General features: G+C 49.9%; 1 long non-coding RNA gene across 1 annotated transcript; it reads left to right on the forward strand.

Annotated features, from left to right (window-relative positions):
- The first annotated feature begins 264 nt into the window (after positions 1-264).
- On the forward strand, positions 265-6,439 carry LOC148118884 (uncharacterized). The gene is made up of 3 exons (XR_015735574.1): positions 265-388; positions 966-1,159; positions 1,736-6,439. It is a non-coding gene; the product is annotated as an uncharacterized LOC148118884 (long non-coding RNA).
- The last annotated feature ends 8,212 nt before the right edge of the window (positions 6,440-14,651 follow it).

A 14,651-nucleotide genomic window follows, 5' to 3' on the forward strand; every position in this document is an offset into this window, starting at 1 on the left:
TAGGCTGGCCAGTGAGTCCCCGTGCCTTTCCCCACTCCCTCAGTGCTGGGATTACAGTGCGTGCCACCATGCCTGTTTCTGTTTGTTTGTCTGTTTTACCTGAGTCCTGGGAATCTAACTCAGGTCTCCATGCTTAGATGGCAAATGTTTCCCTGGCGCCTTGCCTGTCTGTATCTTGTGCAGCGGTATGAGCACAGGTCAAAGGACAGCCCTGTGCTGATAAACCGGGGGAACCAGCCTGTGTGTCATTCCTTTGCTCTGACACACGGAGACACGCTCTCGGAAGTCTGAGAATTCTTTCATGGCCTCTGTGGAGGAATGGCAGGAAGGAGGTGAAAACGTCCCAGTTTCGGTTGTTTGTCCTGTTGCCCAGATACCATGTTTGGAGGTAACAGGGCCTAAGACCATGATGGGAAGGTAACCAAGAAGAAACCTTGGGGGCAGGAGGGATTGAGGTACACCCATCTAACAGAGTTCATCCTGAATCATCATGAGGGGACATGAGGGGACATGAGGGGATGATCAGACCTACGGTATGGGGGACATGCTACTGAGGGTGGAAATTTCTGGTCAAACTGACTTAGGGAGACGCATGCTAAATCTGGACAACAGATGTGACCCCAGACCTTCAGGCCTAGTTGAAAAATAGTTCAGGGAACCCAAGCAGAGTTTGGCTAGTGACAGAATTTTTGTGAGAACTCACAGGACCTGGGACCTCACAAGGATCTAATAGATGTGTTCAGTGTGGTAATGGGCCAGGCAAGTGGCGTACTTCCACAGAGGCACAGTCAATGTCCCTGTGGGGACTAAAGGATGGTGACAGCACACTGGGGATAGAGCTCTTCCTGAGCTGTGTGTGGGTCCTGTGTGGTACAGCGTGTGACAGCCACACACACTGGGTTATAACCCAACCTGGCCCCAGCCGTTGCGTATGGGAAGGATCAGACATGTTTCTTTCTTCCCAGCTTTACCCCTCAGTTCTAAGGAATTTCTTCTGTCGCCTCAGCTGTGAGGAGATGCCTGGCAGAAATGACATTGAACAAAGATGGGTTTTGGTTCACAATCACAGAGGGATTTCAGTTCCTCCATCGCGGCAAGAGCAGCCATATCCATTGTGGTAGCTTCTTCCTGTGGCCCCGTCAGAAGGAAGACAGCTCGGGTGAGTCATTCAGAAGCAGACGTGGCTTCCAAAGGCCTGCCCTAAGTGACTTACTTCTGCCAACAGAACCCACTTTCTGAAGACTCCAAGTTTTCACACAGGGCTACCTGCTGCGGACCAAGCCTTCAAAATATCAACATTCCAGACTCAAATCCCATCATCCTCCCCAAGCTCTCTTCAGAGCCCCGCCCCTTACACTCCACAGCTGCGCTGGGGGCCAGGCTGACTTGGGTGTGTAGACACCTCTGACACACACACACACACACACACACACACACACACACACTCAAGGTCGGGACTGCCTGAGAGGCAACTGTACCAATGAGGAAACTCCTGCACCTCCTAAGCCAGCAAAGGTTTCGGCCTGCGCTGCGCTCCCCCCTCCCACCCACTGCTAGAACTGATAAAGAAAAGATAAATGCTTGCCACCCTCCCAGGCCAGCTGTTTCCCCATTCCTGAGCACTGGCTGCCCTACCCTGGAGATGACAGTTTCTTCCTTCCTGCCTTCCATGTTTGAAGGGTAAGGCAGCCAATGCATTCAGCTAAAACACTCTTGCTTGGCTCCCTACACCCAGGGCTGCACAGGATCCGGGGAGACGGCTCAGCCGCCACTGGCTGATGCTTGTGCACAGAACCTGGGTTTGGTTCCCAGCACCCACATGGCAACTCCAGCTACAGAGGACTGGATGCCCTCTTCAGGCTTCTTCAGGTACCAGGAATGTGTGTGGTGCACATACATGTATGCAGGCAAACATACACATAAAGCAAACATAAATAAACCTTAAAAATAAACCAACTAGGAACAGCCAGTGAGGTATATACAGGAAAGTGATTGAAGGAGGGGGTTTCTAAAAGGCTTTCCGGGGGACTCTGGAAAATGCGCCATCTACCTCTCTACCCCCTCTCTACTCCAGAACAAAAATGTAATGTCTGAAGCTTTAGCCACGTAGAAGCAGATGGCAACCGTGAAAAGGCAGGGCACAAACTAAGTTAGCGGGCCTAGCATCTCTGCAGTCTTCCCAGAGGCTGGCCTGGCTGCTGTGCTGATCACCTACCCAGAGCCACCACCAGACAAGACTCCTCTGCAATTAATGGGAAACAACAACTTCCTCTTAGCACAGACAACGCCCCACAGAACACAGGCCGCCCTGCCCCTGCTGATAAACCACGACAGCCTTTTATCTTTAACTTCAGCCTCTGTCTGATTGCCCTTAATGACTCCCGTTACTAAAATGTGCCTTCCTGGGACTGTCTGTTTCATACAACAAACTTGGCCTCCTTAGACCCTTCTTGACTGATCTAAGCAGAGCCTGGTCCTAGGCAGCCTTCCAAACACCTTGCACTGACAAGCTGTGGCTGGGTGGCCTCCCTCATCAATGCAACAGGCACGCAGATCCATCGGAACCTCGGGACAGCCCAGCAGTTCACAGGGCTGGAGCAAGACTGGTTCTGTGAGCAGCAAGCTCTCAGCAAAGCCCAGACTGCTGGGTCCCAGGCTGCCCTTTGACCTTGACCACGGGGAACCAAGGGCAGTCTGCAGAGTGAAAATGCCTTCATTTGAAGCATTGATTCTGGATTTGTTGGTTTGTTTTACTGTCAAACCAAAACAAAGTGTTGCCCTTGACCTTCAAGGTTCCAGACACAGGACTTCCCTGGTGGCCAGGCATGTCTGCACTGGCCTAGCCCAGCCGTGGAGATCAGCTGAGCAGACGCTTAGGTCTGCAGCGAAAAGACGAGGAACCAGAGAAACCACAGCATTCCACTGAGTGAGCTGGCCAGAAATCCTCCCCGCCCCATAGCTGGCTTTAGGAGCAGAGATCTCAGGGCATCCTAAGTGCATTCCATCTGGGTTGCCTGGCCTGGTCTTCCCTTGCCTTCCACCCACGTCCTCCTCCACGACATCCCTGATGGCACCTCCTGGCATTGCCCTTGCTATGCCTCAGCAGGAATGCCATCTCTAACTGTTCCGGCTGCCACACCTCCCGCTGCTGGCCTGTGCCTCTTCTCTGAGCCACCAGGAGACACATAGACAGACATATAGACACACACACAAACACACAGACTTACAGACACAGAGACATACAGACATACACAGAAGCACACAGACATACACACACACACACAGATATATAGACATACAGACATACATACACACAGACATACAGACTTACAGACACAGAGACATACAGACATACACAGAAGCACACAGACATACAGACACACACACACAGATATATAGACATACACAGACACACACAGAGACATACAGACATACACAGATACATACACAAAGGCATACAGACATATATACACACACACAGAGACATAGATACACACAGAGACATACAGACATACATACACACAGACATACAGGAACACACAGAGACATACAGATATACACACACAGACACAGACAGACATAGACATATAGACACACACAGAGACATACAGACATATACATATATACACTCATAGACATATAGACATATAGACATTCACACACATACAGACACAGAGAGAGAGAGACATACACACACATACCACACAGACATACACACACACAGAGGCATACATACGTATTTATGTACACACAAACACAGACACATACATGGACAGACACAGACACAGACATACGCATATAGAGACATACACACATGACAGACAGATATACACACAGACATAAAGACACACACAGACACACATAGACATATACACACACAGACACACATAGACATATACACACACAGAGACACAGACAGACATACAGATGTACAGACATACACACACAGAGAGACACACACACACACAGAGACATACAGATATACATACACAGAGACATATACACACCACATAAACATATACATACATACATAGAGGCATACATACATATATATGCACATACAAACAGAGACACACACATGGACATACACATACATACAGACATACACACATAGACATATACACACAGACATACACACACAGGCAGATATACACACACAGAGACACACAGTTACACACAGACAGGCACACATACACACATTCACACACACAGACAGGCAGATCACACACACACACACACCCTTGCATGTCTTAATTTGTTCTGTTATTTGCACAGGCCATTAACTTGCAGAGGGCAGGCTCCGTGCCTGGTTTGATCTGTCATTGACCCCTGAGAAGGAATAGCTGGAACTTTTCCTCCAGTCACTTAAGACTCAGGGAGAGCAGGGGAAGGGGCCGTCACTCACACCCTTGCTGTTAAGGTGCCAAGGCTGGAAGCGCTGGCTCATACCGCCTTCCCCTGTGGAAAGTTGGTCTCCGGGAACATGCAGTCATCCGCAAAGCCATGGGCACAAGGACTCATGCTTAGGAAACCGCAGTAAGTGGGAAGCTCGGCCGTCTTCTGGGCCTTGCCTGGTTTGAACGGCCTAAGATATCTCTACCTCCACGGGAGAGACAGCCTTCTGCCCTGTGTGGCTGCCTCATTTCTCAGGAGGTTTGAGTGCGTGGCATTTGATGTGAGTAAATCTATTTTATTCTGGCTCGTGGTGGTCAGGGCAGAAACTCAGCTCCTGCACATTGTATGTAACCAAAAGCAGTCATGGGGTGGGGGTGGGGGTAGGACTCCAGAGCCCCAAAGCTGCTCTCCGGATACTACAGATGTTTATGCCTCCACATCAGCTCTGTGCTTCAGTGGCTGTGCTTGCCAAGGTGATTCCGACAGGCCCCGCCTGAGCTGTGGCCCAACTCTTTGGCTGTCTAGCCAGATGCAGGTGTGATGGCCAGTCCTGGGCCATGCATCCCTCCCTGACAGAAAGCCTAGGGCAGATGCAGGAAGAATGTGTGTGTGTGTGTGTGTCTGTGTGTGTGTCCCGCCAGGAAAGCTGGAAGGAGGCTGGGGAAAGGACGCTGGGCAGGAAAACAAACAAACCGAAAGCTAGGAACTGCCCCAACCAATCAGCGTGGTGGAGGACGCCTGCTCTGTTCTCCAGCCTCCAGCTTGGACAACAGACAAGCAGTCAGACGGCTGTGAGGAGGGAGATTCAACGCCGTCCTCTGGAGGAAGTACGAGTTTCCGAGTTTCCGCAGAGTTCCAGTCCTTGCACGATGCATTACTGTCTTCATGAGAAACCCGTGGGCTCGGAACGAGAGCTTTACCACCTTCCTCTCAGTGGTGACGGCTTTTCTGGTGTCCCTGTGGGGCGTAGACTGATTCATATACAGATAAAGACACTCACATAATAGAGTGTTTGCAGGAAAAGAAGCCACGTCTGTGTGAAAAACTCTACACGCTAAGTGATTCGAATTTCGTGATTGTGAAGAGCTGGAATGTGGCTGAGCCATCTTTAGTCCCCTTAGTCCCCTCACTGTCCACCTCCGGGACGGACTAAACATCTTTTTGACTGTCTGGTAAAACATTTTGGAATTAGCAGAACTCTAATGGCCACCAAACCCAAAGCCAAAATTGTCATCAAGTGATACCTGAAACTCATGGCAGTGTCTCTGATATGCTGTGACCAGCTGTGGCCTCCCATAATGTATTTGAAGACCTATCTAGATTTATAGCTGTCTTTTATTTGTATCTTTATAAAATGTTCAGGACCCAAGTCTGTGTTCCTGGGCCACAATCACTCAAGGATGGCTCAGAAGGAACTATCTTCATTCCCCTTGAGGCGAGAGCTGGGTCTGGTGTCAATGGTAGACACATACAGCTGGCCACATGCCTGGGGACCTCTGCCACCCAGTTCAGACCACATCACCAGCAGTACTGTCTCGGTTGCACCCACGTGCAGTTGGGCATTCCCAACTGGAGGGCTGTGGTGGGAAGGGGGTCCCCAGCTCCTGCGTAGAGTGTCCATGCTCTCCCTTCACAGACACCACTAGGATGGCAACACCTCACCCTCCAGTGCTCAGGATCGCCTTTCTCCGGAGCCCCACCCCAGGGCTCCACCAGGCCTCAGAGTTCTGCCCTCCACAGCCTTGCTGTCCTGGATTCTGAGTTGAAGCCAAGAACCGCACCTGTGTCCTCCTTCCTCTGAACCCCCACCTCCCGCCCCCAAGTCCACACCTGAAGCCCAGCTGCCCCAGAAAGATAACCTGCTTTTCTCCACACAAGAGAAAACATGGGCTCTTCCCGGCCCTGGGGTTCCCCTCTGGGCTCCTGTGGGAAGTGTGGGGGAAGCTGGGGGAGGGGCATCAAGTTCCAGGGCCTCTGCTGGACCACAGGACTTCTGCCCCACACCAGATGTTTTTCGATTTCTCATGGGCCAAAAGAAACTAGATCATGGGGAAGAATGAAGTTTATTTTATGATTGTTTTAACAAAATAAACTCTCTTGTATCCCAGACTGGCTCAAACTGACCATGTAGCCAATAATGACCTTGAATTTCTGATCCTCCACCTCCCGAGTGCTGAGATTATGGGTGTGTGACATGTCCCCAGTATGTGCGTGTGTGTGTGTGTGTGTGTGTGTGTGTGTGTGTATATATATATGTACATGTACATACATACACATACGTATGTGTGTGTGTATATGTATGTATGTATGTATGTATATCAGTCCCAGAGCTCTGAGAGTGATCCTTAGCCCCAAAGAATACTGAATTAAGATGACTTCATTTTTAATTCTGTACATGTATGGAGTATGTGCATGTGTGTGTGACTGTAGGGGTGTGTACATTTGTGTGAATGTGTATGTCTGTAGGAGTGTCTGCATGTATGTGTACATCTCTGTAGGGGTATGTGCATGTGTATGTAGGGGTATGTGCATGTGTATGTCTCTGTAGGGGTGTGTGCATGTGTGTATGTCTCTGTAGGTATATGTGTGTGTGTCTCTGTAGGGATGTGTGCATGTGTGTGTGTCTCTGTAGGGTGTGTGCATGTGTGTATGTCACTGTAGGGGTGTGTACACGTGTATGTGTCCCTGTAGGGCTGTGTGCATGTGTGTGTGTCTGTAGGGATGTGTACAAGTGTGTGTGTCTCTGTGGGACTGTGTGCATGTGTGTGTGTCTGTAGGGATGTGGACAAGTGTGTGTGTCCCTGTACGGGTGTGTACATGTGTGTGTGTCTCTGTAGGGTATGGACATGGGAGTGTAAGTGCTTGTGGAGCTAGAAGAGGGTGTGAGCTCCCCTGCAACTGAAGTTCCAGGCAGGTAAGAGCTGCCTGATGTGGTGCAGGGACCTGAACTCGGGTCCTCTACAAGAGCAGTTTGTGCTCTTAACCACTGATCCACCTCTCCAGTTCAGAAGAATAAAGCAATAGGGCACACACCTCTAATCTCAGCACGTGGGAGGATCTCTGAGTCTGAGTCCAGCCTGGATTATACACCGAGTTCCAGGCAACCAGGGCTACATAGTGAGACTCTGTAGGAGGAAGAAGGAGAAAGGAGAGAAGCCTAGTGGGAAAAAACCACTTTCTGCCACGGCAGGGAACCAAAGCCAGTTTTGTTTGCCTCCTAAAGGTTGCCCCAACTCTGTGCTAGGTGGGTCATGTGGCCTTGAGGTTCAGGGCTCTGGGAGCCTGGATGGGGCATGCCCCTCAAAAGTGCATTGACCGGACACATGGTTCCTGCAGAGGCTCTTCTGGGAAGCCCTGCCCTCTGAGAAGTCAATTCGCCTACCTCAAGGAGACAGTTACAGGACTCTCTTTCCAAAGGCCATCAGGAAATGGGGACTCTTATCACTGAAGAGAAGACAGCACATGGGGGACTCTTATCCCTGAGAAGACAGCACATGATCAAGAAATCACCTTGACTAAACCGCCATGCTTCCCAGCACGGCCGCTATAGAACCATGTGTGTTTTCCCTAAGTCGTTTGTCCTCTTGCAAATGCTCCCCTGATGCCCCTCACCTATGTTAAAGTGGCATGTGAGCCCCAGCTTCTGTCTGCCTCTGAGTCACTTTTGTGTGTGAATGTGTGGGGTTTGCTGACCACTCATATAGATACGTATAGGAATAAAAATCATTTTCTTCTGCTAATCTCTCTCTGTTTGATTAACCAGCCCTCTGAACCCGAGAGGTTTTTCCTCTCCAACAGTGAGCAGGCACTGTGTAGGACAGTGGTAAGCTGTGCGCTTTGTGGGCCAAGAGGAAGGGTCAAAGATGCTATGACTCCCATGAATCAGTCTGGGGACTGAGCTGAGATGCTGTGGGAGAGTTAGGAAAGGGCAACTCTGGGAGCTTGGGGCCAGCTGGAGCTGTGACTTCCACGATGCCTGGCCCAGGCCAGAAGGTGTTCTGGCAAAGCCAGCAGCTGCAGGCCACAGGGAAGACCCAGTGAGGAGCTCGGTGGCTTGGCAGGTCCTGGCCTCTGAAGACATCCTGGAAGGAGTGGCTGGGCTAGGGAGCCTCCCTGCTTTTCTCCTGGATTCTACAGTCACACCACACTGATTTTACATTGCAGAATTCCTCATCTATATTAAGGTTGCCCCTGGGGGCTGAAGAGCTGGCACAGAGGCTAAGAGCACCTGTTGTGCCTTCAGAGGACAAGGGTTTGGTTCCCAGCTCCCACACAGTGGCTCGCAACTCCTGCAATGCGGGTTTCAGGGGACCCGATGCCCTCTTCTGACCTCCACAGGTACCAAACGCACACACAGTGCAACCACAGACGCAAGCAAAACTCGTACACATAAAATAAATAATTGTTAAAAAGTCGTCCCTTGTGTCCCAGTTCCCAGGGTCGCTGCCCCTGACCTTTTGGTCAGTTACTGCCCCCTGCTATTGTATAACTGATGGCCAGGGTCGGAAAGGCACAATAGGATGTGGTCTCTGGCCTCTGCCTCTCTCACACATGTTGACTGTAGGAAGAAAAAAAAAAGACACGGATGAGAAAAGCAGGGAAGGGTCCAAAGACGGCAGGGCTGGGAGGGAGGAGGAGATGCAGGTGGGCCAAGTGCAATGTGAGAGCCAGGGAAGCACCCTGGCCAGCTTGCCCTTCTTCAGATAAAGAGAGGGTCCCCAAGAGGAGGGCACGAGCCAGCGGTGCACGCGGAGGGAGGGATTGGCGCCCCCACCCTAGTCTGCCTGCTCTGGGGCACTGTCGTTTGTGCTCACTCTTTTTATGGCCTTTTGGAATTTTCCAAATGAAGCAAATACCCTATTTGCCTAGACTGTTTTTCTTTTCAATGGAGATTGAATCCCTGCTGTCCTTGGGGACAGACAAAACAGCCTGGCACCACCAGCCCAGGAGACGGGCCCTTTCGCTGACGATCAAGTGGACCTGACTTTGTCTCACATCCTAGAGGAACAAGCAGGGGAGGACCTGGGAATCCAGGGAGGGGCCGCAGGTGCCCAGCCTTCTGCACGCAGGGGTCCTTGCCCTTCCCTCCTCAGCACAGGGTAGGGGCCCTCTGCTTCCTCTCTGGCTGGTGTGTAAAGATGAGGCTGTGGTCACGGGAATGCTTTCAGTCTCCCTCCCTGCAGATACCGATGCCTGTGTCCCTCCGCTCGCGGCGAGGCAGGTGCTGAGAACAGTGACCTGTAGTGTAGACAGTCAGGCTGCCCTACCCCGAAAGTGCTGTTATGTGTATATGGTGTATTATGTGTATATGGTGTGTGTGTTATGTGTATATGGTATGTGTGTTATGTGTATACGGTATGTGTGTTATGTGTATACGGTGTGTGTGTTATGTGTACACGATATGTGTGCTATGTGTATATGGTATGTGTATGTGTTATGTGTATATTGTGTGTGTATTATGTATAGATGGTGTGTGTGTGTTGTATAGATGGTGTATTATGTGTATATGGTGTGTGTTATGTGTATATGGTATGTGTATGTGTTATGTGTAGATGTGTGTGTGCTATGTGTACATGGTATGTGTATGTGTTATGTGTATATGGTGTATTATGTGTAGATGGTGTGTGTGTGTTGTATAGATGGTATATTATGTGTATATGGGGGGTGTGTGTGTTATGTGTATATGGTATGTATATGTGTTATGTGTAGATGGTGTGTGTGTGTGTGTGTGTGTTATGTGTAGATGGTGTGTATGTGTCTATGAAGTGTGGACGGGTCCCTGCTGCAGTGTTCATGTGGAGGTCAGAGGTCAACCTCTGAAGTTCCTCCTTACTTTCCTCCCGAGACAGGTTCTCACTAACGTCTGCTACTACACAGCAGGCTGGCTGGGCTCAGAGCTTCTGGATTTCCTGTCTCTGCCTATCTCCCCGTAGGAACACTGGTTCCATGGGCCCGCCATGCACGCCCTGCTAACATGGGTCTAGAGGGCTCAAATTCAGCTCCTCAAACTTGCTCAATGTGCACTTTATGTGCAGAGCCATCACCCCAGGCCCACACTTAACCTTTTAAGGACCGTTCTCTTTATCGGGGAACAACAGTCTCAACCCTCTGTAGGGCACGGCACGCCCTCAGCACCAAAACAAGGTAGTCACATTTCTATTAGCTATAACTCAGCTGAGAGGCTGCTATTTCTGTCCTACACACAGAATCTCTACAGAGTCACGGTTTACATTTTTTAACACGGCCAGTTCACGTAGGTAACGCTGGAGCTGCCGGCAGCGGGTCTGCACGTTCAGCAGCAGAAACCACAGCTCCCACTGGCTGATCCAAAACCAGAATTCCTGAAAATAAGAAGTAAATGCCGGAGGTTCAGTGAAGTGGAACACAGACCTGGCAGCTGTTAGTGTCCTTCCCTTCTAAGTCAGGACAGCAGCTAACATGACAGGGCTTTCTGAAGCCCAAAGTGCGCGGTAAGAACGGGAGGGACTGCTGGGCTGGGGAGATGCGTCGGGTCCCCTACATTCGCTTTAGCGCGAGTCGCAGCCCAAAGCACAGCCTGCACCGACGGACCGACGTGGACCAGCCAGGGTCATAACCTGCAGCTTTTTGCCACTCTCTGCGCCAGCGACCTAGGAACTATTTCAAAACTTGTTTTTATTTTCTAGGAGCCGAAGTATTGGTAAAACAGTTTACACAACTCTAACCTAGAGTCTTTAAATTTAGAAATTAATCCCTGAACACGTGAACTAATAATTGCAGCTTTCGGAGGAAATGACGACCGTGTAGCACTTTCAAAACTGTTAGCTTAAAGCAGAGGTGTGGACGCCGGCTGGCTCTGTTACCGTATCTCCAAACATCTTATGCGCCCACATACCTAACAGTTCTGTAGAAAAGTGCTGCATGCCTCAATGCTTTATTATTGTGGGGGGGCACACATGCCACGACATGACTCAATGCTTTATTACTGTGTGCATGGCGTGTATGCTCACACGCGTGTATGGAGGAAAGGACAATCTGTGGAGTGGTTCTCTCCACTCACCATTTTAATTCTTCATTTCATTTTGTTGTTTTTTTTTTGTGTAGCCCTGGCTGTCCTAGAATTTACCATATAGACCAGGCTGGCCTCAGAGATCCGCCTGCCTCTGTCTCCCAAGTGCTGGGATTAAAGGCGTGAGCCACCACTGCCTGGCCATCTTTATGTGGGTTCCAGGGATCAAACTATGGTATCCAGGCTTACACAGCAAATCTTTGACCCACTGAGCCCTCTCACCAGCCCATGTGCTGTAATACTTTAAACAGACATGAAAAGAGTCTCTATAAGAAAAAAATAGAAATTAGCTAAAATATGCCTTTTTTTTCTTTTTCATTTTCTGAGACAGCTTTTCTCTATGCAACCCTCGCTGTTGGGGAACATTATTTTCAGGTGTGTGACTTTTGTTTACGCTGCATTTGTTTAACTCTGTGAAGCTGTTACTGTGCCTGTCTAAAACACCTGATGTTTTAATAGCGAGGCAGGAGCAAGGGTAGGCGGGGCTGGCAGGCAGTGTGACTAGGAGAGCAGAGGCAAGCAAGGAACAGAGAACAAAGAGAGGAGGGCGGCAGGGGTCAGCTACCCAGCTACAGCAGGCCACAGAGAAAGAAGCAAAGGGAGGTACACAGAAATAGAGAAAGATAAAAAGATAAAAGCCCAGAGGCAAAAGTTGGTCGGAATAATTTAAGAAAAGCTGACAAGAAACAAGCCAAGCTAATGCTGGGCATTCATATTTGGGAACTGGGTGGTGGGCCCCTTAAAAAGTTAGAGTAAAACATCATACAACACCTGGCTGTCCTGGAACTTGCGCTATAGACCAGGCTGGCCTTGAACTCACAAAGATCTACCTACCTCTGTCTTCCGAGCACTGGGATTAAAGGTGTGCGCCACCATGACCAGTGAAATATGTCTTTTTAAAATAGTAATGCATGCATTTGTAATTCCAGAAAATCATTTTCCTAAAAATTATTTTCAAATTGATCCTTAAACCCATTCTAAAACAATTTTAAAATGATGCCCAAGCTAAGGTAGCAGCATGGGGGGAGGGGGAGACTAAATCCTTACAGAGAAAAGGCAAAACAAGATCAGGCTTTTACAGAGAAAGGAGGAAAAGCCTGTTGCACACCCCCCCCCCCCCCGGGAGTGGCTGCTGAGCAAGTCAGCTGTGTGCTGCGCTCTCTCCTCCACTCACAGTCTCTTCAGAGGCTGGAAAAGCTGTGGAGGACACAGGGAGACAAGAGAGGGCTCTGCCAGGCACTGCGGTGCAATGGAGCTCTGGACAGTGGGTGTGTCGGTTTTGGTGCTTGGGTCTCAGGATGCCGCTTGGGTTAGCCTTGGACTTGGGAGCCTCTTGTCTCAGAGTCCTGGGGGCTGGGTTTGTTTCTTCTTGCAGGTTACAACCCATAAATGAGGGAAGTTGAGGCAGGAACTGGAATGGGGCCACAGAGGGCTCTTAACCAGCTTAAGGTGTGCAAGAAAATACCCGACTGGGGCTGGAGAGGGCTCAGTGGTTAACAGTACTGGCTGATTTTTCAAAGGACTAGGGATCAATCGCCAGCACCTAGATGGTGGCTCACAACCTCTATCCAGTTCCAGGGAACCCGATGAACTCTCTTTAGGCACCAGTCATACATGTGGCACACCGACATAAATGCACGCAAAACACCTATATGCATAAAATAAAATTTAAAAGTAAAACAGAGTTTGGACTAGTTTCAGACAGTTTCAGTTGTCTTGGCACAGGATTGCCCAGCATACTTGGACCCACCCTCCTGGGGTGCAGGTCCAGGAGACCATGTGGTTCCCACCCACACCACATCAGCAATGAGGTTATTACTCTATACACGGGCTGCTGATGAGAACACGGTGCTTCACGTGGTGTCAGCTCACATGACGGGAAGCTCTGTTGGGGGCTTCACATGGAAGGAAGTCACAGGAAAGACAAGTTTCTTCTGCATGTTATGCATGGATGCAACCCGAAAAATCCACCCACACCCAAGAACCAACCCAAGGGCTCAGCAACAGGAAGGCAGAGCCAAAAGCACAGAGGACCTAAGCTAAAGACCTCAGATCACGTTGTGTGTGTGTGTGTGTGTGTGTGTGTGTGTGTTTGTGCGTGCGCGCGTGTGTATGTGTTTGTGCGTGCGCGTGTGTGTGTGCTAGGGGTTACCCAGCCGCTGGCCTTCTAGTGACATGAACTAATATATTTTCTGATCCATGCAGCTTTCCACTTGGACTTTGGTTCCTGCGGCTGAACATACTTTTTTCCGTGACAGCCTTCATAGGCCACAGACCGTGGCTGTGTTTGAAGGAACACTTGCGGCAGTTACGTTTGTTGCTGTGATAAGGGGTCATGACTGAACGGAACTTCTGGAAGAAAGGGTTCATTTTAGCTTCTGATTCCAGAAGGAGAGGCCACCATGGTGGGGAGGTGACAGTGCAGGACTGGAGCAGACAGCGAGATCACATCCTCAGGAGCGAACTGAAGTGGGGTGGGGTTGTGAACTCCCGAAGCTCACCCCAGTGATGCACCAGGGGGCTCCATTTCAAAAACAGCATCGTCAGTTGGGCACCAAGTGTTCAAATATTTGAACCTATGGGGCATATTTCTCATTCATCCCACAGGAACCAAAATTACAGCAGGAGAGTGCTGCTCCTTGATTTACATACCGTGTGTGTGCATGTGTGTGCGCATGCATGTGTATGTGCACGTCTAAGTGAGTGTGTGTGCATGCGTGTGCAATGCATGTGTGTGTGCACGTGTGCACATGCATGTGTGTGTGTGCACGTGTGCACATGCATGTGTATGTGCACGTCTAAGTGAGTGAGTGTGTGCGTGCATGTGTGTGCGCGCAGGCCCGCAGCAGGCAGTCCACTTTCTCCGTGGGAAGGCGGCCACACAGCATCAGCCTGCACAGTTCCCCACCAAGCCTCTGTCAACTATGCAACAGTTGACACGTGCAGCTTGCTGGGACATGTGATGTTAAAAGCTATTCAACCTGAAAATAAACGAGGGCCATGATGTGGCTCTCTCTCCTATATATATTGAGTCTCACGATGCCACTTGGGTTGGCCTTGGACTTGGGAGCCTCCTGTCTCAGAGTCCTGGGGGCTGGGTTTGTTTTCTCTTGCAGGTTACAGTATTTATAATGATATATAAACAAGCAACGCTCCCAGTACTTTTGCACACTAAAGAGGTACCATGGACAGAGGGCTATAGACCCAG

Source organism: Myodes glareolus, chromosome 19 (assembly GCF_982192425.1).
Source record: "Myodes glareolus chromosome 19, mMyoGla1.1, whole genome shotgun sequence".
Classification (NCBI taxonomy): domain Eukaryota; kingdom Metazoa; phylum Chordata; class Mammalia; order Rodentia; family Cricetidae; genus Myodes; species Myodes glareolus.